Source organism: Suncus etruscus, chromosome 7, assembly GCF_024139225.1.
Source record: "Suncus etruscus isolate mSunEtr1 chromosome 7, mSunEtr1.pri.cur, whole genome shotgun sequence".
Lineage (NCBI taxonomy): Eukaryota > Metazoa > Chordata > Mammalia > Eulipotyphla > Soricidae > Suncus > Suncus etruscus.
The window spans coordinates 30,860,561-30,886,907 of NC_064854.1; the positions used below are offsets into that span (position 1 = coordinate 30,860,561).

The 26,347-nt window shown below is 38.7% G+C and overlaps 1 protein-coding gene across 1 annotated transcript in view; it reads left to right on the top strand.

The window, feature by feature from the left end:
- The window catches only part of LOC126014220 (ankyrin repeat domain-containing protein 26-like), a 263,129-nt gene that overhangs the window by 30,840 nt on the left and 205,942 nt on the right, over positions 1 to 26,347 (top strand). The window lies entirely within an intron of this gene.

Consider the following 26,347-nt stretch of genomic DNA (forward strand, 5'->3'; position numbering starts at 1 on the left):
AACTCATAGCCTTGATTCCATCCCAGCACCTTAAGTCCTGTCCACCCACCCATACAACACAACTGTTGTGGCACTGGTGATACCCAACGAGCCAAGTACAAAAACTGTAAGATGAGGACTCAAAACTACTCTATAAGAAACACTCCAGACCTAATCTTTCTAGAGTGAAATCAATGGATGAGCCTATGAATTGAAGTTAAATTAATACAATATAATGAAGTAAATAGAAGACTGATCAGAGACCCTGTGACTAAGGTTTTGTCAGAAATGGGAATGAAGTGGAAAGCACTGGGGACATCAAATGTTTTCATGGGAAAAAGGAAACATATTGGATAAAGCTTAGTAAGTCTGCTTCTTCTCAGGTCTCAGAGTAAGGAAGGCACTCATTGGCCACAGATTGCTTTAAGAAGTAAAAATTTATCCACAGAAATGCAATTAAGGGCATTCCACCAAAATGACATCTGATGATTATGCAAGTCAAATGACAAAATGTAAGGACCTATACAAAGAAAAGGATTGGTAAGAGTAACATCATTAAAATGGCAATACTACACTTAAATATTTAATGCAACTTCCCTAAAGGTACTCATGACATTCTTCAAAGAAGTAGACAAACAGTCCTGAAATTCATTTGGAACAATAAACACCCATGAATAGCTAGAGCAATCCTTGGGAAATGTAATATAGGAGGCCTCATTTTTCCCAAGCTTTAAATTATATTACAAAGCTTTAGTCATTAAAACAGCATGGTATTGGAATAAAGATAGACCCTCAGATAACTGGAATAAACTTGATTATTCATAGAATGTTCCCAGTCATACTCTATTAATTTTTATAAAGGGACAAGAAATGCAAAATGGAGCAAAGAAAGCCACTTCAACAAGTGGTGTTGGCACAACTGATCAACCACTTGCAAAAAATGTACTCAGATTCTCCATCTAACATGATGCACAAAGGCCAAATCCAAATGGTTTAAAGACCTTTATATCAGATCTGAAACCATAAGGTATATAGAAAAACACGTAGGAAAAATACTCATTGACATTAAGAATAAAGGCATTCTTCACAGAGGAAACAGTACTATCCAAACAAGTGAAAGAAGAGATTCCACAGATGGAACTATTTTAAACTGAGAAGCTTCTGCATCTCAAAGTAAATAGAGCCTAAGTTACAAAAGACTCCCACAGAATAGGAGAAACTATTCACCCAATATCCATTAGTTAAGGGGATAATATCGAAAATATACAAGGTATTGACAAAACTTAACAAGAAGAGAAATCTAACCCCCTCAAAAAGTGGAAAGAAGAAATAAAGACATTTCCTCAAAGAAGAAATACACATGGTCAAAAGACACATAAAAAATGCTCCACTTTACTAAACATCAGAGAGATGCAAATTAAAACAACTAAGAAGCACCATCTCATGCCACAGAGACTGGCACACATTACATAAAACAAGAACAATCATTGTTGGTGGGGATGTGGAGAGAAAGAAACTCTCATTCACTGCTGATGGGAATGCTGTCTAGTCCAGCCTTTAGGAAAACAATATGGAGATTCTTAAAAAAACTTAAAATTGAGGTCCCATATCATACCACTCCTAGGGATATACCCTAAGAACACAAAAGCACAATTCAAAAATCCCTTTCTCCCACTGATATTCATAACAGAACTATTTAAAAATAACCAGAATTGGGCCAGGAGAGATAGCACCATGGTACATATACACAATGGAATATTATGCAACCATCAGGAGAGATGAAGTCATTTAATTTTCCTTTACATGGATGTAAATGGAATCTATTATGCTGAGTGAAATAAGTCAGAGGGAGAGACATCGACACAGAATAGTCTCACTCCTTTATGTTTTATTTAATGAAAGTCATTATTGTAATAAGGCCTAGAGACAATAGAAATGAGAGCTGGAAGGACCAGCTCACCATATGAAGCTCACCACAGAGTGGTGAGCGCAATTAGATAAATAACTACACTGACAACTATGGTGACAATGTCAATGTCTGAGTAAAGTATATTGTCTGTCTCGAAAACAAGCAAGGAGTGGATGGAAATTGGGGGCATTAGTATTGGGTATGCTCCAGTGGTGAAGGCTGTGAGTTTTTTTATGATTGAAACCTGACTACAATCATGCTTTTAATTATGGTACTTAATTGCATGTGGTCAATGCTGGACAGACCCAGGCTCTATCCCCAGTATACCATATGATCCCACAACCCTGCCAGGAGCTATTCCTGAGTGCAGAGCAATGAGTGACCTCGAATGCCACCAGGTGTGAACTAAAGTCAATCAAAAATCAAAACAAAATAAAATCAAATGTCAAATGATGGTACAAGAAGGTAGGGTTCTTGCCTTGTATGCAGCTGGTTCAGGCTTGATTCTTTAGTACCCATATGGTTCCACTTTCCCTACTCCTAGTGATCGCTAAAAACCCTGAGCACAGCTGGGTGTGGTCTCAAAATGTCGACAAAAAGGAAAGAAAACTAATAAAAAATATGGTCTTCATCTAAATGCATTACTGCTAGTAGTATAATCAATACGAAACATTGTTATTCATGAAACATTTAATATTTTACAAATATTCTTATATACTCATAATACCAAGAAAAATGAAAATTCTTTTTCTGTATGACTAAACTTTAGAGATTTCGACTTACAGAACTTGTACTTAGCAGATCATTTTGAAGCTGTTCAATTTTGTGTGCTTGTTTTTGGACTGTCAGGTTTAACTTGCCATTTTCGATTTCTAGCCTAAAAAATGTTTTTTTTTAATTTATTATTTTTACACAAATTCTAAAAATACTTAATATCCAACCAACATCTGAGGGCATAATTATGTAAATTCTTATTTTTATTTATGGATCACACCCACTAGCACTCAGAGGTTACTGCTGGTTCTGCGCTCAGAAATCGCTACAGGCATGCTGGGGGTCTGAGGGCATATGGGATGCAAGGGATCGAACCTGGGTCCGTCCTGGGTCCGCCGTGAGCAAGGCCAATGGTTTATCACTGTGCTATTACTCCGGCCCTATATATTCTTTACATTTAACGCCCTTCAACAGATGAATGACTAAAGAAACTGTGGTACATATACAGAATGAAATATTATGCAAACGTCAGGAGAGATGAAGGCATGAAATTTACCTATACATGGATGTACATGGAGTCTATTATTCTGATTGAAATAACTCAGAGGGAGAGAGATAGACACAAAATAGTCTCACTCATCTACAGGTTTAAAAAAAAATAATGACATTATTGCAATAAGGCCAGAGACATTAGAGATTAAGGGCCAGAAGGACTGGGTCACAATATGAAGCTCACTACAAAGAGTGGTGAATGCTGTTAGGAAAATAACTACACTAACAAATAGCATGATAATGTTAATGAGTGAGAGAAGTAGAACACCTGTCTCAAATACAGGCAGGAGTGGGGGAAGAGACAGGGGACTATTGGTGGTGGGAAGGTTGTACTGATGAAGGGTGGTGTTCTTTTATGACTGAAACCCAACTACAATCATGCTTTTAATGATGGTACTTAAATAAAAATTTCATTTTTAAAAAAGGTAGGTAGCTGGAGCCAGAAAGATAGACCAGCCTGGAGTGCAATTGACTTGCATGTTGCCATCCCTGGTTCAATGGCACCCCTAGAAGTGATCCCTGAGGTAGAGCCAGGAGAAAGCCATAAGCAATGCTGAGTCTAAGCCCTGAGTCTAAGCCGTAAGCCTAAAATAAATAAATAAATAAATAATAAGTTAATTGTGCTATTTTCAAAATTTTTATGGATCATTTGCAAAATTAAGAAGGAATGTACAGAAAGTATCCACTTAAGTAGCTCAGAATTTCCATTTTTAACCAGTTAAGCAGTGCTATGTCAAATATCTCATAATCAACAAAATTCTCATACGACATTGCTTGTCCACCTTATAAATACTGGTTATTGTATGTGCTACTTGTAGCTGTACTTTTGCATGTGGTCTTGAGTCTTCTCCATACATCTTACAGCCGCTGTATGTTGATCCTGGACTTTTTGCAACTAAAATAAAAAGAAAAAAGACATTTACTAATATAATCTAGGACTAATCTACCATTACCTGTTTTTGGAACTAAAACTTTCTTTCATTTACATTTTGTTTCCGAGTACTCTCATGTATTCACAGTCAAGTTCATCTGAGACAGACACAGACCTGCCACCCACAAAGCCTGGACTACTACTCTTTGTTTGTTTGTTGGTTTTTGAGCAACAACCAGCAGTGCTTAGGGATTACTCCTGGCTCTGCACTCATCAATTACTCCTGGCAGTGCTCAGGAAAACATATGGGATGTGGATCGAGACTAGGCCTGCCATGAGCAAGGCAAGTGTCTGACAGACTGCACTAGTGCTATATGGCCCAAGCCTGGACTTCATCTTACCTGGAACTTTACATTTGCTGACTGCTCTTTTAGCACTAACACAGAACATGATTCATTGCTATTGAATGATGATCTAGCAAATAAGTACAAAGATTTATAAGTTGGTCAACACAGGGAAAGAGAAGAAATTACCTCACGGTAATTGTATACATTTGTATTCCTGCTTAACATATCCATTCTAATTTTAACACTTAACTATGTGAGTGAATATCTGCTTGTATGAATTTAGTATTTATCCATGTGCAGATCTATTCTGGGGATTCTAAAAGTTAGCATGCTATTTTGGGTAACAACTAGATAGATCATGGTTGGTCAGAGAGGCATGTCTAGACAATAGAAAGATATTGGTGAGGGTGAAGGGAGCGGCAGCTAGAGACACAGTTTGGTAAGGTGCTTGTCTGGCACACAGTGAAACCGGGTTTTGTCTTTCAAGCCCTTCCAGCTGTGATCTCTGATTGTAGAGCCAGGAGGAAGTCCTGTGCACTGCCACATGTGGGACTCCAAAACGAACAAAAATAAAATGAGACAAAATTAAAATATCTATGGGTCTGAACCTCCCTGATCATTTTTGTTTTCTATGTCAGCTTCTTCAATTGAAAAATGGCAATAATAATAGGAGGAAGAGAAACAGAAGAGAATCTGGACGAACTCGAGGCCCAAGAAGATGGTGAGAAGGTACCTCCTGAGGACCTGGCTGGCCCCACACTCCTCCCACCACCCCTGTCAAGTCGGAGGAAGCAGGAGGTGGATGTGCTAAAGAGTACCTGTTGGCATAACCAGCCCCTGGAGCCAGTTTCTACAGGTGACAGTGATACCACCACCTTGAAGCTGACTCTCCACAACCTGTCCCTGGAGAGCCTTCAGAAGCGCTGGACTCCCAGATGCTGGATAGGGAGGCTCCTCATGGCCCTCGCAGCTCCCCTGGATCCCCTGAGGTGACCAGCCCCAACCCGCCCTAATAGTCGATGAGGCTGCCTTCCCAGCTGTGGAGGAAGGGGTCACTGCAGATCCTGGCAGTGATGGGTCTCCAGGCAAGTCCCCATCCAAAAAAGAAGTTCCCCACCCCCTCCTTCCTGAAGAAGATCAAGAAGAGGGGAGACTCCTGAAGGCCCATCAGCAGCCTCAGCTAGTGTCCTGTGTGTGTGTCTTGTGTCACGGAATGCACCCCATCCCTGTAGTGAGATCCTCTCTAGATGGGTGCTGAGCTTATGTGTAGTCAAGACTAGGGCCCCACCCCAAAGCACCAGCAACTCCTACTTATGTGCACCCAGTGCTGCCCCCATATTCTGAAACCTAGATTGGCCCCTACCCCTTCCTGTGCTACACTGACACAACTCTGTTGGGGTCCTTTCACCGTGAGGTCTCAGGCTGACCTGGGGCATCCTATGGGCTTTGGGCCGTGGGTAGCCTGCAGAGCCAGGCAGGAGCTGTAGGACAAAACCATCCTGTGGCCCAACATGGCCTCGCTCAGCTCTTGACCTGTACCCCACAAATCCCCACTTCCTCAAAGGCCTCTGGATTCCCTGCATGGAGGGACAGCAGGACGGAGCATACCTCTGAGAATTTTCTTTAGATTGCCTTGCCTGGGACCCCCACCGCACTTCTTCTCTGTCCATTCCTCCTTGCTGCTGCTGCCACCAGACACGCATGGGTTGGGGTGTGTGTGTGTGTGGAGTGTGCCCCAGTCCTGCTGGTCCCCATTCCTCTGAGCAGAACACCCGCCTCATGGGAATGGAGAGCCTGGTGCAGGGGCTGCTGCACCTCAGGGTGCTGGATAGGGCCTGAGGCTGACTTTCTATCCCCCAACCCATGCCCTCCACTTTTGTAGTCCAACTCTTTATATGGCACCAACGTTAGTATAGACAGGCACTTCGTGAGAGAGGGCAGGGTCTGCACCTCCTCCACACTATGTTTTACTCACAATAAAGTTCTTTAAGCACTTTCAAAAAAAAAGAAAAATGGCAATAATAATAGGACTTGAGAAGTAAGAAAGATTGAGACAGCAAATAAAATGAAGCAGTTGGAGGAGCTTTTGATAAATAATGTCCTCAGTATTTGCATTTCGTATTATTGTGACTATATTTCATATGATAATAAAGTTTTTTGGTTTTGTTTGTTTTTTGGGCCATACCTGGTGACATTCAGCAGTTACTCCTGGCTATGTGCTCAGAAATCGCTCCTTGTTTTGGGAACCATACGAGACGCCAGGGAACGAACCAAAATTTGTCCTGGGTTAGAGCGTTCGAGGCAAATGCTCTGCCACTGTGCTTTTGCACTGGCCCTGATATAATGTTTTTATATTTCGGTGAATAATATGTCATTGTTCAACTGAAACCAGTTTTTCCATCACATAACAGTAAGAGCACATGGGGAGCATGAGTCTACAATATATCAGTAATTCCACCAAAATCTGCAATAATTCCATAAACTGAAAATACCCTTTTATATTATAATCATTTATTTACTTTTGGTAGGAAGTATTGGATCACACTGGGCAGTCCTCAGGGATTACTCCTGGCTCTGTGCTCAGGTATCGCTCTTGGCAGTCTCAGGAGAGGACCGTGCATAGTCAGAACCATCTTCCTGACCTCTATAATTTACTTATTTGCACTAATAATGACCAACAGCACCTACACTGAGTAGAATGCAGCTTACAATCCCTTCTGGGAACAGTACACAGTCACTGACATGGAAATACTGGGACCAATGCTACATCCAATTTCCCAAATCATTGTATTCCCAAAAACTTTTTATGCTGGGCTACTACAGTGAGTTACTTATGAGTGACATGAGGTTATGTGATATGACATACTATTGACATCCTCACAAGAGCTTAACAGTTCCTAAAGTGCTATAAAACTATGTATTAGTAAATCCTAGCTCAGGCTACATAATTTAAAAAATATATAGATTATTTTATAGTGAGGGTAAATAACATTTTTTAACATAACAACTCTTCTCTGTTGGATGAAGGGCTGTCAGTTTTATTTCTTTGAAAACGAGTTAGAATAAAAACTTTAAAAAATGATCTTGATGAGGCTGGAGCAATATTGTAACTTGCAGATCAGTTGCCATGCATGCAACTAACTTATTCAATACCTGAATCCCTATATGATCCTCTCAGTCTACCAGGAGTGAGCCTTGATCACAAAGTCACGAGTCAACCTGACTACCATTAGGTGTGGCAAAAAAAAAAACATACATAGAACAAATAAACTTAGAATGGAGCAACAGCACAGTAGGTAGGGCCTTTTCCTCACACATGGCTGACCCAGGTTCAATCCCTGGCATCCCATATGGTTTCCCAAAGCTGACAAGAATGATTTCTGAGTGCAAAGGCAGGAGCAAACCTTGAATGCCCCTGGATGGGGCCGAAAACAAAACAAAAAATTGCAAAATAAAACAAAACAAAACAAAAAATACCACCAACAAATTAATTTCTGCAAAGTAATTCTTAACTTTCTTTGGATAAGGATTAGAAAATGTATAGAACCATACATATACTCAGATAATGAGTTTACAAAATATGTGTATTAGAAAGATAATAAAATTGTGATAAATGAACAAAAACATAAAAAGCATTCAATGAAAATCCTATGAAACCTAATACTATTTAGGTAGTTAAAGAGTAATTGACGACATGACAAATTTCATACACACAGTACTTCTCCGACTTACCTTCCTCTTTAAATCCTTCTCATCCTCTAAGTTAGTGCAGTAATGGGGTACAACCTCCAGCAAAGCCTCTGACATGGACTGATTCTTTAGGCTATCAGCCAGTTCTTGCTGAAGTTGTCTCACAACCACCTAATAACAGTTTTGTTACAATGTTATAAATCTTTGTGTTAGCAAATGATGCTGATCCTATTTAATGCTAGCATGTGTACAATAAAAAATACTAACCCAACTGTTTCTCCTGAGAAATTAAAGACAAGGTGGATCCTCCTGCCTCCCAAATATGTGACTAGACAACAGGTTTGCCCCACTCTCCATTACCCCCTGATGAATCTGCGAACTTGAAATCCTCCCAACTTCTCAGAAAGACGTGGGCATATGGTGACAGTAGTGGTCATAAAGTGCATGTGTGAACACTTTCCTTGTTTTTATTCCTATTGTCATTGTTGTGGAGGTCCCACCTGACAACAGGGGCAGAGAGCCACCAGAGTGAGGGTTCAAGCCCAGGGACTCAAAAATGCAAGAAAGACATGTGCTGTACACTCGAGCTACACCACCATCTTTTCCTCTATACCTGAGGTTTGAATTCACTTCAGAGCTCTTCTTACTGAACCCTACATTCAAAGTCTCCCAATAAACTATCTCAGAACTTTTATTTAAAAGCAAACCAAATAAAGTATATTTGTAAAAATCAAAAGTTAGCTTATATAGAATGTTATGCCGACGGCAACGGGAAACTAGAAATCTTTAAAGCACATGAACATAGATGTCCACAGAGATTTCCACAGTCCCATGTCTCCACACCACAGACTCTGTTGTAAACCCATTACTGCCTCTCGCTGGATGCTTTGTTCATGCTTGGGGCAGCATTCAGGCACCAGCCACTAGCCAGGACCACATAACCATCGGCTGTGGACCAAAGGAGCCAGTCTCAACAAAACTCACACAGGCATTTTCAGCTGCTTGAACTTGAAGAGGAGCTCTGCAAAGCTCAGCAAAGTCCCAAAGACAACAGGTGCCACGGGGGTAGGGGGGACCCAGTAGAGGAGGAGGAAGCATTCCAATGAACTTTAGGTATTTGTCGCCTGACCTCCAACCTCCCTCCCAGACCTCTGCTCTTTTATTACTAACATAATGGGCTGGAGCATAGTACAGCGGGTAGCATCCTTGCCCTGCACAGAGTCGACCTGGTTTTAATCTCTTGCACCAAACATGGTCCTCTGAGCCCTGCCAAAAGTGATCCCTGAGTGCAGAGCCAAGAGTAAGCCCTGAGCAAGTCAGGTATGGCCCCAAAACAAATAGCATTCTTACATGAAAACGGAGAGCACAGAGCCTAGGAAGTTGGGCACATGCCCTGCACACCGCTAACAATCTCCAGCAACACATCTGGTTCCCTCAACCCCATTAGGAGTGGTCCCTGAGTGTTGAGTCCCACTACTGGGGAAATAGAACAACAAAAAAATAAACTGTATAAATCAAGAGGCGAGCACACAGGAAGGAAAAAAAAAAAACCACATGGTGCTTAAATAAAGCAATTTGGGGCCGGGCGGTGGCGCTAGAGGTAAGGTACCTGCCTTGCCTGCGCTAGCCTTGGATGGACCGCGGTTCGAACCCCCGGCATCCCATATGGTCCCCCAAGCCAGGAGCAACTTCTGACCGTATAGCCAAGAGTAAACCCTGAGCGTCACCAGGTGTGGCCCAAAAACAAAAAAACAAACTAAAATAAATAAATAAATAAAGCAATTTTTTAAAAAGTTGAGAAGAGCTAGCCTAGGATAAAGTTCTCTCCAAATGAGAATTGTCTGAATCATGGAGATTTAAAATGAAAATCATGAATAAATCTGAAGCCAGAGTGATAGCTCAGTAGTTAAGCATTGCCTCTCACTGACTATTTTGATACCTGGCATCTTAGATGTCCCTGAGCATTTCCAGGAAAAAATCCTAAGTACAAAGCCAGGAGTACCCCTGAGCAACACTGGGTGTGATCAATAAAAAAAGCATATATATATATATATATATATATATATATATATGAATTCATATATATATGAATGAGAAATAGCAGCAGAAATATTTTATCAAATACAATTTTGCTAAAACTCATTTGTCCCAAATTATGACTTACAGAAAAGTAGTTTTCTTCAAATAGTTGAGTGGTCTTAAGATTATATAATTTGATTGTACATAGAGCTCAATTACCATAATGTGACTTTTAAGAGCCAACTTCATTTGGATTATCCATCCAGAAAGATGCTTTTCAAACTGATAGGCAGACTTCTAATACTTTGGGAGCATAAACAAGCCAGCAGAGTATTATTTCAAAGTTTTATGCAATTAATTGTACAGTGAAGGATAATTCCAAATGTTCCTACTAGGCAAAATATGAAGCCAGAATGAGCAGATGCTTGGGGAAGCATCTTGGGGGAAAGCATTGGAAAATGCTTTTCTATCATTCTCTCATTTCTATCATTCCCACTTGCCTGAAGTATGCCTTCAAATTGAGACAGCAAATATTTTTAAAGTCTGTACATGTGTGGGGGAGGGAGAATTGTCACAATAGGTAATGCTCATTCATGGTTTATTCATGGCTACATATTCAGGGACCACTCCGGAAGCTATTCAGGAAATGCTAGATGGTGACAGAACTCAAACCCTGGTCAGCTGTGTGTGAGGCATCACTCTACCCTCTACAATATTTCTGAACCAAGTTATATATTTTTGGTTTTTTTTTTATTTGTTTCTGGGACACACCCAGTGGAGATCTGCAGTTACTGCAGGATGTGCTCAAAACTCACTCCTGGCAGGTTTGGGGAACCATATAGGATGCCAGTGATCAAACATATGTTGGCCATGAGTCAGGCAAACACCCTACCCACTGTACTACCTGCTACATCATACCCTGTGTAAACAGATCCTGAGACCTAGGAAGGCACCAAGTTTAAAAAGACCCTAACCGCTTAATGGACAGTTTTTCTAAAGCTTTCTACCATTGCAGAAATATTTTAAAAGCAGCCCTCACAGAGAGGGCAGCATGAAAAGTAACATCTGTAAAAAAGTTGCTTGAAAAAATAACCTCTCCTCACAGGCATTAGGGCCCTGAAAAACGTTGGTTGCCTGTCCATAAGACATTCAGAAAAAAGGGGATGAATTGAGACATGGCTTCATTCAGCAGACATTTTAAAGATAACTCTGCTTTAACATTTGTGTAGATTCCACAGATATTCGAACAGCCAGTTATAAAAATCCACTATATATAAATGGACAAATCTCTACACACTATACATGAAGGAATATCTACATGCATCATGCACTTATTCAGTTTTTATCATTCCAGAAAACACTAGCTAAAATATAAGTAAGTTGCAAGTTTCCCAAATTCCTCCATTACCACTAGCAAATTCCTTTTCTAGTGTAACTATATAAATACAAAAGAAAAATTTTAATTCAAAAACCTAATGGAAAATAAGGTCAACATTTATAGAACTCTCTCACAACATCTTAAAATGATGTGCTGGAGCAAGAGCACAGCAGGTAGGGCATTTGCTTTGCATATGGTTGACCCAGATTCAATCCCCAGAATCTCATTGCTTTCTCAAACCTGCCAGTAGTAATTCCTGAGCATAAAGCCAGGAGTAAACCCTGAGCAGAGCCAGGTGTGGCTAGAAAAAAACAAACAAAAACCTTAAAATTATTTTCTGTAAAAGTTGGAGTGGTAGCACAGTGGGTGTTTGTTTGCCTTGCATGCAGCCAAGCCAGGAAGGATCTGGGTTCAATTTCCAGCATCCCCTATGGTCCCCAAACCAGGAGTACCTTCTGAGTACAGAGCTAGGAATAACCCAAGTGCTGCCGGGTGTGGTCCAAAAACCAAAACCAAAACCAACCAAACAAAAAAAGGTTATTTCCTCTAGAAATAACATTTCAAATAGGAAAAATATAATAACCTTTTTTTTACTAGAAATAAAATATGTATCAGTTATTTAGGTATATTGTGGATAGTATTGTTTTCAAAACCTCTTTATATCTGGAAAATTGTTACTTTACTCAAGAACAGAATAACATGCAAAATATGATCTACAAACATTGCTATACTTTCCTCTTTATCATCATAGAAATGATTCTTATATATCAAGTACTAAAAATGAATAATATATACTTGTGGGGACACACCCAGTGGTGCTGAGAACCTACTCCTGAAACGGCACAGAAATCACTCCTGGCAGGCCTTAAGGGACCCTTATGAGAACCCAGGTCAGCAGATGCAAGGCAAGAACCTTTCTCATTTTCTATCATTTGAACTCCTAATATATCTCAATATAGCAATAAAGCAAAATTACACTCAGTGCACAGTAGTGTGCATAAGGCTTGCATGAAGCAAAACCTGAGTTTGACCTTTAGCATCCCATATTGCCTCTGGCATCTCTGAGTGCAGAACCAGGAGTAGGTCCTGTGTACTGAAGACTGTGGTCCCAAAACAAAAATAATATACAATAAAATTAATGGGCCGTAGTGAATGCATTGACTTGCACCCAGACAAATGAATTTTATCTCCAGCATCCTATATAGGTCCCTAGTTTGCCAGGAGCGATTTCTGAGTGTAGAGCCAAGAGTAACCCCTGAATGCCTCAGTTGTGGCCCAAAAACAAACAAGCAAACAAGAAAAGTGAAATTACTGCTACAAACTGGAATACATGTTCTAGTAATTGCAGTTTGAAGATTATAGAAAATTAATCGTTTCCTATGAAAAATGTAGAAGCTTCTCCATCAGGTGAAGTGTAAATATCACTACAATATCACTACATGAACATGGCATACAAGTGGATTGGAATTAAGATTATTACCAGAATAAAATTACCAGAAGTAGTACAGAGGTTAAGTAGTAGCCAACCCTAGCTTGATGCTGGTATAGAGTCTCCCGAGCCTTGCCAGGAGTGATCCCTTAGAACAGAGCCTTAAGAAAGCCCCAAGCATGCTGGATATGGCCAAAGTCCAAAAGGATATAATTTTTATCTCATCCTATCATCCATAATTAATGCCATTCTCCCCCCCCCCAAAAAAAAACAAAAAAGTTTCAAAAGTCTTCATACTTTGCATAACACATACTGTAAATTTCTTAAATATATATATAGAGAGACAGGGGAGAGAATGCCAAGGGTTAACAGATACTTTGCATGCAGAAAGACTTGGTGTGAACCCTGGGACCAAATGGTCCCTACAGCACAGAGAGAAAAGAGGCACAGCCCTACATGTATGTGTACATATATTTTTAAATATACATACACACATCGCACATGTATTTTTAAATGATTGAAGAAAATACCTCAGAATTCATTTTCTTATGAGTCATTTCTAGCTCCTGTTATTTGGAAAGTTGATTAGTTAAAAGGCCTTCTTGTAATATTCTGACATTATGTTCTTGAGAAAGTCTTCTATGAGTTTCAGTTCGTTCTTCTACGACCTACAAACATGTTTCATTAATGAATAGTCTCATGTTATTAAATAAACAATAATCAAAACTTCACATTAGAGAGACTGGAGCGACAGCACAGCAGGTAGGATTATTTGCCTTGTAAGTGACAGACACAGGTTTGATCCCTGGTATCCAATATGCTTCCCTGAACCTGATTTCTGAGTAACTTTGAGTACATAGACAAGAGTAGTAACCCCTGATGCCACTGACACAAAAACAAAAACAAATAAACAAACAAACTTCACAGTAGAATATTCCACAGTAGAACATTAGGTTAAAAATCTGTTAAAAGGGGGAAAAATTGTTAAAAGGAACACAGGAATATATATTAAAAGACCCAACAACAAAGTTTGGTAGTAATACCCAATGACAACAGAGACAAGGGCAGAGAGGATCAGTCCATAGTAGGAAGTTTGCCACAAAAAGGCAAAAACAAAAGGCAGTACAATTAGGAGAGAGAAGGGACTACTATGACAATGATAGTTGGAAATGATCACTGTCATTTGGGCCTAGTAAAAACTGCCTAGGCCCAACCAACTTTGCACTGGCTCTAGGCCCTAACATTGAACCATCGAGGGGGGATGTATTGTTGGGAGTGATGCCAGCTCCTCTGAGTAATTTTGGGAGGCTTCCAACAACCCACACACAGGCACAGGTACACACAAAGAAGCATGAACATATGTAAATCATCTTATTAGATGCCATAAATAAAAAATCAATCAACTATGTTTGTTAGAAATGTCATTATTTATATTTAGGAGGAGAGAATATTTCTGCTCTTTAAGAAACTAATGATATTTAGAATATTTAGAATAATTGAGTCAGAAATATTGATGACAGGACCAAGAAATAGTTAGGAGGGTTGGAGCACACGAGTCACCACCAGCAGGAAGCTTGGATAACCTCCAGCACAGTGAAGCACTGCCAGAAGCCCTGAGCATGACAGGATGTAGCACAAAAATTATTAAATCCCGATGAAAGAACAACATTCAAAATATATCAGTTTGGGTATATAGCAGTATGTGGCTGATCCAGGATCAATACTGTGACCAAGATTCAATTACTGACACCCACACATGGTTCCCTGACCCCTGCCAGGAGAGATCCCTGAGTACAAAGCTAGAAATAAACACAATCCAGCCACATGTGGCTCCAAAACAAGCAAAGTAAAATCAGGCCAGCAAAATTTTAATTTTAGCAAGTAAGTCTTAGCAAAGTATTAGTTTACCTGGCTCAAAGTATTTCTCATGGTCCTTAATTCCATGTCTCGTGTCCGTAGATTGAGCTCAAGTTGCTCTTTCACTTCAACTTCTTGATTGCATTGCTCTTCTGTTTTCCTCAACTGCTCTCTAATTTTTTCCAGTAACATCTCAGCATTTCGTCTTTTCTCTTCTTCTTGCTTCAAGGAAAATCTGCAGTTAAACAGACTTGGCCTCAGATTCAATTTCTTAGAAAAGTGAAACATTCACTTTATATCTGGTTCTGCATTTATTGACATCTTATCCTGATAAAATTTCCATGTTTCATAATGATTCCTTCTCTAGGTCTCATGTTTTTAATCCTTAGTCTCTTAACAAAGAATATATGCACCTTGAGAGGTAGAAATAGAAAAATATGCTGATATTTAGCTTTGTCAACAGTAGCTAATAATACTGTACATTACTGTGTGTAACAATATTGCATATTATTCCAAATATTCCAAAGTTTTTCAGTAAAGTTATAATTGAATATTACCCTCTTATTCTCATCATTAGAACAGATCATTTACAGTCACCTGTTAGAAAGATGTCATTATTTGTCAACAAGTTTAGAAAATTCACTAGGAAAAATGTTAAAGTTTTGTTTGGACTGGAGCAGGTAGGTTCTTGCCTTGCAAGCGGCCAATCTGGGTTCAATCCCCAGCATCCCATTTGAGCTCCTGAGCCCTCTCAGGAGTGATTCCTGAGTGCATTCAGCAGTAATACCTGATCACTATTTGAAAAGTCCCCCAAACATACAAAAAATTAACTGCACAAAATATAAAAGGTAGCCGAAAATTAATTTTCAGAGTTTAAGGACCTACAAGTTTCTTTTATACAACCTTCTGGGTGATATGATAAAAGACTAGATTAGGAACTCTAGTACATTCTACTGTTCTGAGTTTCTCTGTACTTTTTTTATTTTATAATTTATTTATTTTAATTTCCTTTGGACTCGGACAGAATCCATATTAAGCAAATGATAAAAAATAAACACTTATTTCTAACACAGACCTTTGAATGAATATATGTATGAGGGAGATGTTTCAGAAACTAATCAGTAGTAACTTTCCACTTTACTTTTAATTCTATGCATCTGTTAAACGCAAAGCCATAATTTTTTAATGAAATTGTATTACTAATAAAAGTCATCTTATATTCTTGTTCATAATACTGTAAACTAACATAAACTTAACATATTGGAGAATTATTTGAAAACATGAGTCAAAAGTTTTTAGAGTTCTTACACATCAATCATGTATTGAAGAATGCAACAAAAACCATCAGTAATAACAAAAACAAATTTACATAAGATATTTCCTTCCAATTTTATTAGAGTATAAGAAATTAATAACTGAAATTTAATAAATAAATATAAGGTTTCAAATAAGAGACTTACAATTCAACTATTAAAATGAAAAATACTTTACTCCTAATATAAGTAGTCACTGTTAAGAACTTGCTATATTATTTCTAAGGACTTCTTATTTTATAACACTATACAAGCTTTCTTCCCTATCATTTCCAAAAAAAACATTAACAAGTATTTTGGGGGGGCTGGATCGATAGCACAGTGCATAGGGCTTTTGCCTTGCACATGGTTGGCTGGCTGTCCTGGGTTTTTATCCCTGGCATCCCATGTGGTCCCCCAAACATCACCAGGAATGACTCTAGAGCATAGAGGTAAGAGTAATGTTTGAGCACCACAGGAAGTAGCCTTAAAACAAATAAAACAATAACAACTATTTCTTTAAAACCAGGATGTAGTCCAGAGAGAAACAATCAGACATAAGGCTTTGGTCATGTATACAGACAATCCTGTTTTGACCCCTGGACCACAGATGGCCCCAATCTCCTGAATACCACTGAAAGGTCACTCTTGAGCATGGCCAGGTGTGGCCCAAAGCCCCTCCACCAAAATAAGGAAATTGTTCGAAACCAAGATGTTCAATACCTGAGACTGCAGAGTTCTTGATCCAATTCCACATTTTGATGGTTCTAGCTGTGATTTTGTTTCTTTTGCTTCTGATAGCTCCTTTTGTAGTCCATTAATCTTATTTATCATTTTTTATTTTTTCCTGTAAGTAGGTCACACTGATTTTTAAGTACTATGAACCTTTCATGTGTAAGAACTGCATCCTGATTTTCAATATTATACTACAGGTATTTATCATGTTCTTCTATTTGTTCTCGAATTAACCAAGTACATAATAGTGATGACAGTTAGTTGAAGATGCAATTCACTTCTCTTCACAGAAAGTATTAGGAATTGATCAGCTTGGATATACTCTTGTAGAATGATAGTGAATAAAAGCAGTCATTTTGTTTTTCCATACCCAGGTGGGCAACTGGAATGTCTATATTTCTGGTATAATCTACTTTAGCTGTCTTAAAGTTGTTTGATCCACTCATGCAAGAAGGAATATAAAAAATCTAAGAGACAATGTAAAGTTTTCAATAACTGAAACTGGGATAGCAAAAAAAAGAAAACTAGAGTATTGCCCTGCCCAAGTACGTACATATGTATTTGTATAGAATAGCTGATGAATACATGCTTATGCTGTCTTTAATGAGAAAATATAGTTCTGTATGATTAACAATCCCTTACACCTTCCCCACCAGAAGAAAAGAAGCAGATGTGAAAATTGCACTTTGCTTCACAATTTTTAGCACAGGAATTTTTGGTATAAGAAGCTCAATTTTCAGTTTGCCCACATTTCCTATACCTCCCCCGAAGGAATCATGTCATTTTATCCCCTTTCACTATATCAACACCTGTTCTATTTTACACCTCTTGCAGCCTGTACACTCTTTTCTTTAAACTTTTTCCTCTTCTCTCAGATGGTCTTAGAGTTTCCCAACAAAACAGTTTGGGGTCCTTTCAATTTATTCTACTGCTAATATCTGGTAAGAAACACTAATTAGCTATTCTTTTCCCTTTTTCATACTATGTACTTTTTTCTCTTTGATTTGCAGTTGCCGATAAGTGGTCAACATACTTCTGTGGTAGGCTCTCAGAAATACTCTGTAAAAATTATTACCAATAATAAGCTGTATGAAGATTTCCTAATCCCTTTCAAAAGTAATATCTGAATTTCCAACTCTAAATATAATAGACTTAAAGTAAGGGATACTGGAGCTGGAGCGATAGAAAATGTTAGGGCGTTTGCCTTATACTTGGCCAACCCGAACAGACATGGGTTTGATCCCTAGAATCCCATGAGGTTCTCTGAATCTGCCAGGAGCAATTTCAGAGCACATAACAAAAAGTAACTCCTCCAGCTAGACCACTCCTAGAAATATACCCTAAGAACACAAAAATACAACACAAAAATTCTTTCCTTACACCTATATTTATTGCAGCACTATTTACCATAGCAAGACTCTGGAAACAACCAAAATGCTCTGCAACAGATGAATGGCTAAAGAAACTGTGGTACATATACACAATGGAATGGTATGCAGCCATGAGGAGAGATGAAGTCATGTATTTTTCCTATACATGGATGTACATGGAATCTATCATGCTGAGTGATATAAGTCAGAGAGAGAGAAAGGTGCAGAATGGTCTATGGGTTTTAAGAAAAATAAAAGACATTATTGCAATAATTTTCAGAGACAAAAGAGAGGAGACTGGAAGTTCCAGCTCACCTCATGAAACTCACCACAAAGAGTGATGAGTTTAGTTAGAGAAATAACTACATTGAGAACTATCCTAACAATGAGAATGTATGAGGGAAATAAAAAGCCTGTCTAACTCTCCCCTTCATTTCTTGACATTTGCTGCTATCTTATTGTTACACTTCCATGGGGAAGTTCCCAGAGGTTAGTCGTGGCCCAGTACTCAAGAATCATTCCTAACAGCGTTTGGTGGACCCTATGGGATGTTGGCAATCAAACTTAGGTTGGTCGTGTGCAAGGCAAGTGTCCTACCATCTATGTTATTTCTCTGGCCCCATCTTATCATTTTAGAAAATGTTTTACTATTCATTAGGCAATAATGATACTGTGACCACCTTGCTGTGTATTTCTGTAGCATCTTTCACAGTTACAAAGTATTTTCAGATTCGTTTCCATATTTGCTCATGACCCATACTTGAGAGGCAGTATTAGTACCATTTCAATTAACAAGGTCACTAATACTCAAATAGGTTAAACAAATATTTTCCAAGATTCCATAACTAGTAAATAGCAAAGTCTGGATGTTAATGTATCTTTTGACATCAAATATGGTATGTGTTTATAGTATTATGCAGTAGCTGCGTATATCTAACAGACCAGGATCCTTCTTACTCTTTTCAGATTTGTTAGTTTAGTTCACTATTGCTTCTTACTTGCAGTATTACAAGACTGGCTATTGTAAAGCTACTCAATGCACCCAATTTTTTCCTTGTTTTACAGTGGTTCTGAGTGGGGATCAAACCCAGGGAGGGCCTCATGATTACAAATAGCATATTCTACTATTACCTAGAATCTCAGTTCCAGTGATATTAAAATTATATTTTAAATATCCAAAATTATTTCTAATGATCAAATAATCCCTAAGCCACACTATTATTAAAATTCTATATGCTGAGTATTTCCCCAAACTTTTGTGTCTTGAGACATATCTTGCAGATCTATTTGATAATCTAAATATGATCGTTTCAAGATCCAGAAATAAACTTTTGAAGCACATGATGCAAAAGCCTACCATTTGAACTCTTGCTCACCTACTCTTTAAATAGTTTTACCACATTCCTTATAGAGTGCAGGATCCTGGATTTGACAAGCAGACCTGAACTAATTCTTTTGTTTTCAGATAAGTTTAACTTAATATAACAAACTGATCATGTATACAAGTACTACATTCTGATATATTACACTAGTTTCCTTTAGTGCTCATGAGTAGAAGTATATTATGCAACATTATTACATGAAGTGCATAATTCTTCGAATAAGGGTAAAAATATAAGAAACAATTTTGTGGGCAAATGGATGATGCAAAAATGAATCCAATACATTTCCCTCAGGTTTCAACATCATTCAGGACTGAGAATTAAAAATAATAATAGAAGACAATACCTCAGAATCCCATGAATCTACATCTTCCTCTTCTCTTAATCTCAGTTCTGACAGCATATCTACCAAATGTAGGCACAGACACATCAATGAGAATGTTTATTATTACTAATTTAATATATATATATCTCCATTCGAAAATATTTCTAGGGACCAAAGCAATAGTAGAGCAAGTAGGACGTTTACCTTGCACACGCTAATACTTGTTAAATTCCCAGCATCCCAAATGGTTCTCTGAACCCCACCACGAATGACCTGAGAGTGCTGAAACTGAAAACCTTGAACACTGTTGAGTGTGCACCAACCTCTCTCCTAATTTTCTATAAATGATAAGCGTAACAGATAAGACTTTCAGGGAATTGGAGGCTGGAAAAATACAACAGAAGTATAGTTAAGAAGCTTAGTCCATTGGGCCGGCAGGTGGCGCTAGAGGTAAGGTGTCTGCCTTGCAAGCGCTAGCTAAGGAAGTACTGTGGTTCGATCCCCAGCTGTCCAATATGGTCCCCCCAAGCCAGGGGCAATTTCTGAGCGCTTAGCCAGGAGTAACCCCTGAGCATCAAACGGGTGTGGCCAAAAAAAAAAAAAAAAAGAAGAAGAAGAATCAGCAGCAGCTTAGTCCTTGTATGTGGTCAACATGTTTGAATCCCCAGCTGGCACGTGGAACCTCTCAAGCACCACCAAACGCATTCTCTGCGCACAGAGCCAAGAGCTGGGTGCGGCCGAACAACAAGAACAAAGGAAAAAAGAGGAGTTTAGGGGACCAAGGAGATGGTGCAGGGACTGGAGTACATGCTGTGCAGATGGAGCACAGAGTTCACCACACATCCACCAGGGAGCAGAGAAAGAGGCAGAATGGTTTCAATCAACTATGGGTTTTAAGAAAAATGAAAGACATTTTTAACAGTACTTCAGAGACAAGAGAGATGAGGGCTCGTAGGAACAGCTCATGACATGAAGCTCATCACAAAGAGTGATGAGTGCAGTTGAAGAGATGACTACACTGAAAACTATCATAACAATGTGAATGAATGAGGGAAGTAGAAAGCCTGTCTTGAGTACAGGTGCGGGGGATGGGGAGGAGGGAGATCTGGGAAATTGGTGGTGGGTATGTTGCACGTGTGAAAGGGGGTGTTCTCTTTAATGTCCATTTCTTCCCTATCATTATTAGTGTATAAAAAGGCCATTGATTTTTGTGTGTTAATTTTGTAGCCTGCCACTTTGCTATATGAATCTGTTATTTCTAGAAGCTTTTTGGTAGAGATTTTAGGGTTTTTCAAGTAGAGTATCATGTCATCTGCAAATAGTGAGAGCATGACTTCTTCCTTTCCAACCTGGATTCCCTTGATTTTTTTTCCTTGCCTAATCGCTATAGCATGTACTTCCAGTACTATGTTGAAGAGGAGTGGAAAGAGTGGACAGCCCTGTCTTGTATCATAATTTAGAGGGAAAGCTTTTAGTTTTTTACATTGAGGATAATATTTGCACTGGCTTGTGGTAGATGGACTTAACAATATTGAGAAAGGTTCCTTTTTTCCTGTCGTGCTGAGAGTTTTCATCAAGAATGGGTGTTGAACCTTATCAAATGCTTTTTCTGCGTCTATTGATATGACCACGTGATTTCTATTTTGCTTGTGGTTGATGTTGTGTATTATGTTGATAGATTTATAGACATTAAACCGTCCTTGCATTCCTGGGAAGAAACCTACTTGATCAAAGTGAATGCTCTTCGTGATGAGGCACTGGATCCTGTTTGCCAGGATTTTGTTGAGGATCTTTGCATCTGTGTTCATCAGGGATATTGGTCTGTATTTATTTTTGGCAGCATCTCTATCTGGTTTTGGTATTAAGGTGATGTTGGCTTCATAAAAGCTATTTGGAAGTGTTCCTGTTTTTTCAATTTTATAAAAGAGCCTGGCCAGGATTGGGAATAGTTCCGCTTGAAAGGTTTGAAAGAATTCATTCGTGAATCCATCAGGGCCTGGGCTTTTGTTTTAGGGCAAATTTTTGTTTACGGTTTTAATTCCTCAATAGTGATGGGGGTGTTTAGACATGCTACATCTTCTTTATTCAACCATGGAAGGTTATATGAGTTCAGAAATTTATTCATTTTGTCCAGGTTCTCATATTTAGTGGCATAGAGTTTCTCAAAGTATTCTCTGAATACCCTATGAATCTCTGCAGTATCTGTAGTGATCTCCCCCTTTGTATTTCTAATAAGCGTTATCAAGTTTCTCTCTCTTTCGCTTTTTGAGTTTTTCCAATGGTCTATTAATCTTGTTTATTTTTTCAAAGAACCAACTTCTACTTTTGTTGATCTTTCAGATTGTTTCTTGGGTTTCCATTTTATTGACTTCTGCTCTCAGCTTTGTTATTTTCTCCTGTCTCCCTATTTTTGGTTCCTTTTGTTGAGCACTTTATAATTCTATGAGTTGCATCATTAAGCTGTTCATGTATGCTCCTTCTTCTTTCCTGACGTGTGTTTGCAAAGCTATAATTTTCCTCTCAGTACTGCTTTTGCTGTATCCCATAGGTTCTGATAGTTTGTGTTTAAACTCATTGTTGTTTGTTTCCAGGAAATTTTTGATTTCTTCTTTGATTTCATCTCAGACCCACTGGTTGTTCAGTAATAGACTGTTTAATATTCAAGTATTAAATTTTTCTTCTGTGTCCCTTTGTAGTTCACATCTAAATTCAGAGCCTTGTGGTCAGCAAAGGTAGTCTGCAAAATTTCTATCTTCTTGATTTTATGGAAGTATGTTTTATGTGCCAGCATGTGATGTATCCTGGAGAATGACCCATGTATGTTGGAAAAGAATGTGTATCCAGGTTTCTGAGGATGGATTGTCCTATATATATCTACTAGGCCTCTTTCTCCATTTCTCTTTTCAGGTCTAGTAGATTTTTATTGGGTTTCAATTTGGTTGACCTATCAAGGGTTGACAAGCCTGTGTTGAGGTCTCCCACAATTATTGTGTTATTATTGATATCTTTTTTTTTCAGATTTGTCAACAATTGTATTAAATACTTTGCTGTTCCCTCATTGGATGCATATGTTTAGGAGAGTGAATTTTTCCTGCTGTACATATCCCTTGATTAGTACATAGTATCCATCTTTGTCCCTTACAACTTTTCTGAGTATAAAGTTTGTGTCATCTGATATTAGTATGGCCACCTCCTCTTTTTAAGGGGTTGTTTGCTTGAATAATTTTCCTCCAGCCTTTGATTTTGAGTCTATGTTTATTCTGACTATTCAGGTGTGTTTCTTGTAGGCAGCAGAAGGTTGGCTTCAATTTTTTGATCCATTTCGCCACTCTGTGCCTCTTAACGGGTGCATTTAGTCCATTGACATCGAGAGAAATAATTGTCATAGGACTTATTGCCAACTTTGTGTAGAAGTTTGGTGTGTTTTTTGTTCTGTCTTGTCTTTAGAATAAATCTTTCAGTTTTTCTTTTAAGGCTGGCTTTGAGTCTGTAAAGTTTTTGAGCTTTTGTTTATCTGTGAAACCATGTATACTTCTTCATACCTGAAAGTGAGTTTTGCTGGATGCAGTATTCTTGGTGAAGCATTTATTTCATAGTGTTTTGTCACTATATCCCACCACTGTCTTCTGGCCTTGAGTGTTTTTGGTGACAGGTCTGTTGTAAATTTCAAGGATGCTCACTGGAATGTAATTTCCCTCTTTAATCTTGCTGCTTGCAGTATTCAATCTCTATCTGTGGGATTCATCATTGTGACTAGGATGTGTCTTGGGGTGTTTCTCCTGGGGTCTTTTTTAGCTGGTACTCTTTGGGCATGCAGAATTTGGTCACATGTTTTCTTTAGCTCTGGTAGTTTCTCTGCGATGATGTTCTTGACTGTTGATTCTTTCTGGAGATTTTCTTCTTGGGTCTCTGGGACTCCAATGATTCTAAAGTTCTTTCTGTTGAGCTTATCAAAGATTTCTATTTTCAAATTTTAGTATATGTGCTGCCGAAGCGAGCACAAAGACTTCTATTTTCATCTGCTCATATTCTTTGAGTAATTTTTCCATTGTCTGGTCATTTGATTTAAGGCTTTTTCCAATCTCTTCTGCTGTGTAAAGTTGTTATGCATCACATCTTCCAGTGCACTAATTCATCCTCAGCTGCTTTTAATCTGTTGGAAAGCTCATCCATTATGTTCTTCAATTCATCTACTGAGTTTTTCAGACCTGATATTTGACCTGATATTTCAGTTTGGATTTTCTTATTTCTAGCTTTATATTCTCGTGATTTTTATTAGTGTTCTGATCTATACTTTCTTTGAGTTCTGTGAGCATCCTCCATATTTCTTCTCTAAACTCCATTTCTGAAAGATTGCTTAGGTGGTTGGCCATTGTTGGGTCATCAGAGATTCCATCTTGATTCTCTATGGCTGATGTTGGTCTGCATAGTTTCCCCATTATGATGCTTCTAATGTAGGTTTTTCTACGTGTTGTGGTGGTATTCATTGGCTAGGTAGAGTGTGCAGCCACAAAGAAAAGCAGAGTGGCCTTGCTCCTCTGTTTTGATCCCATATAGGTGGGCTAATGGGGCCAGCAGAGTCAGCTTTATCTGCAACTCCGGTTCAGAAAGACTCACCTCAGCCAAGGCACACCTTCAGGGGACTAATGCCTGAGAAGATCAAAGTTCCCAGGTTGAAACAACCTGGGGTAGGCCCAAAATGTCTGCCGAGCTTAAGGGGATGAGCAGAGTCTGTCTCAGGTAAATTAATTTTCAAAGAGAATATTTTACCTAGGCTTCAAATCAAAGTCATCATCAGATATAGGCCATGAATCATCAATGCCAGGTTCATTGAAAAATACTGAGATAAAACATACAATAAAAATGAGTGACTTCTCAAGATCTCTAGATACAGAGTTCTGATTTTACCATCCATGATGAAGTAGAAGTCTTCCATACACCACGAAAACACCGAGGGCAGAGTAAATGATCATGCAAGGAGACTATAGTTAATTCCATGACAGTACACTTCAGGCGGGGAGAAACCCTGTAATTCCTAGGATAAGGGAATTCCCTCTATGATATCCCCAATTGTTACTGTGACTATGCAGGGGGGGAAAGCACAAAACAATAATTTTTCCACATATTTATCGTTTTATAGATTTTTGGATGTCTTTATATTAGTGTAGAGATTGAAGTTGATGTCTCCAATATTATTTTATTTTATTTTATCTTATCTTTCTCTTTTTTTTGCACTCAATTGATTTGATTTGAGTTGATTTCAGAACTGAGATTGTTGTGTGGTGCTTGTCTTTATTGCTGTGGTGCTCACTGGATATTTAATTTGACATTTCTTTGTGTATTGTGGTGGTATTTCAATTGCCTTTTTCACATCCTCTCTCAAACTGAGATTGAAAGCCTCTGGAAGGACTCTGCCTATTTTCAGCATACTTGACTTCTTTTTTTTCCTCTTATTTTGTACCACAATCTATTGCTTTTCTTTCCTTCAAACAAAGCCACATAACTCGATTTACCTAGCTCCACTTCTTAAATAGAGGGGGAGACAGGGGAGGGTACCAGGACCAAACAGATATATGATCAAAAATAGAAAGCTTGACAAAGAGGGGACCATCTACTCTAGCAGCTCGGAGGGTGATGGTGGGGTATATGGGTTGCAGAGGGGAATTGGGATGGGGGGAGGACAAAGTTGGTGATGGGTATTCCCCTGATTCAATGTTGATATATACCTAAAATACTACTGTGAAAGATATGTAAGCCATTATGATCAAAATAAAAATTAAAACAAAATGAGTGATTTCAATTTTTCTATTAAAAACTTTAGAACATAGTGATAGTACAGCAGAAAAGGTGCTTGTCTTGAATGCAGGTTTGAATCCCAGCCCCCACAAGCCCACAAACAAAGATCCCTAGATGCAGAGCCAGGAGTAAAAAATGTAAAAGTAAAGTGCTAGAGATTTCCAGATTTCCTATTTAGGGCTCCATAGCAATCTCCAAATTTAAGTCTTCAGCCTATGAAGGCACAGATTCTTGAACAACAGACTTCAATGATGAAAAGCATTTGTCTCCCTGCTACTGAAAAGCAAACTCAAAGGAACTTATTCAGGTTGTTCCAACAAAGGAACACTAACCAACTACTGACCTAAATGTCCCTGACTGCTTGGGGAATGCTGGGGTCCAGGGATTGAACCTGGATATTCTACATGCAAGACAAGTGCTCCAGTCTGTTAAACTATCTCTTAAGTGTAGCATAGTGACTAGGACTAACAAAGCCTTTAGAGAAATAATCTGTACTTACTGAAAAACAATCTCAAGGAGCATAAATTACCAACACATCAGGAGCCAGAGCAATATTATTTGTTGCTTGCTTTGCATGCAGGTGACCTGGGTTCAATGCCCAGCATCCCCTTGGTTCCACAAGCCAACTTTGCAGGGCCAGAAGACAGACCTCCTTTGTGTGGGCTTTCTCCACAAAAAGAAATGTTAGTTCACATATCTAAG